This window comes from Hakea prostrata, chromosome 1 (genome assembly GCF_041222555.1).
Source record: "Hakea prostrata isolate BN-2017 chromosome 1, UWA_Hpros_2, whole genome shotgun sequence".
NCBI classification, from domain to species: Eukaryota; Viridiplantae; Streptophyta; class Magnoliopsida; order Proteales; family Proteaceae; genus Hakea; species Hakea prostrata.
The window spans coordinates 58,845,267-58,846,089 of NC_142600.1; positions in this window are offsets into that span (position 1 = coordinate 58,845,267).

Sequence of the window (823 nt, forward strand, 5' to 3'; positions counted from 1 at the left end):
CAACCTGAAATTCCAAGTCTGACCATCTCCTATCCACATGGGACTTCTGTCGAGACTGAGGAGCCTTGATTCTTTCTCTAATCATATCCACCATAGTACCTATGGTCTTAATTAGATCAGGGCCAAGAATACGCCTTTCCCCAACTTCATCCTAATAAATGGGAGTCTTGCAAGTTCTTCCATACAAAGCTTTAAATGGGGCCATTCCAGTTGTTGACTGGTAACTGTTATTATATGCAAAATCCACCATGGCTAGGTGGTCATCCCAATTACCACTCATATTAATAACACATGCCTACAACATGTCTTCTAGTATATGAATCCTTTCTGACTGTCCATCAGTCTAAGGATGATGAGCAGTGCTCAAATTCAGTTGAGTTTCCCGGGCTTTCTACAAACTGTTCCAAAAATGAGAGGTGAACCTTGGATCTCTATCGACACAATGCTAACTGGTACACCATAGAATCTCACCCCATTATCAACATACAATCTTGCCAACTTGTCCATAGTATAGGTGATCTTCATCAGAATGAAGTGTGCCGACTTAGTCAGTCAGTCCACCATGACCCACGCTGAGTCATTCCCTTTGCTAGATTGGGGTAGACCTGTAACAAAAATCCATGACAATGTCCTTCCATTTCCAACTAGGTACAGGAAGAGGTTGCAAGAGACTACATGAAGGTTGCCTGACAGCTTTCACCCACTGACAAGTTTCACACTTGGCAATGAAATCTTCCACATCATTCTTCATACCAGACCATCAAAAGTATCCTTTCATAGCTTCATACATCTTTACACTACCTAGATGGATGGTGAAGATGGA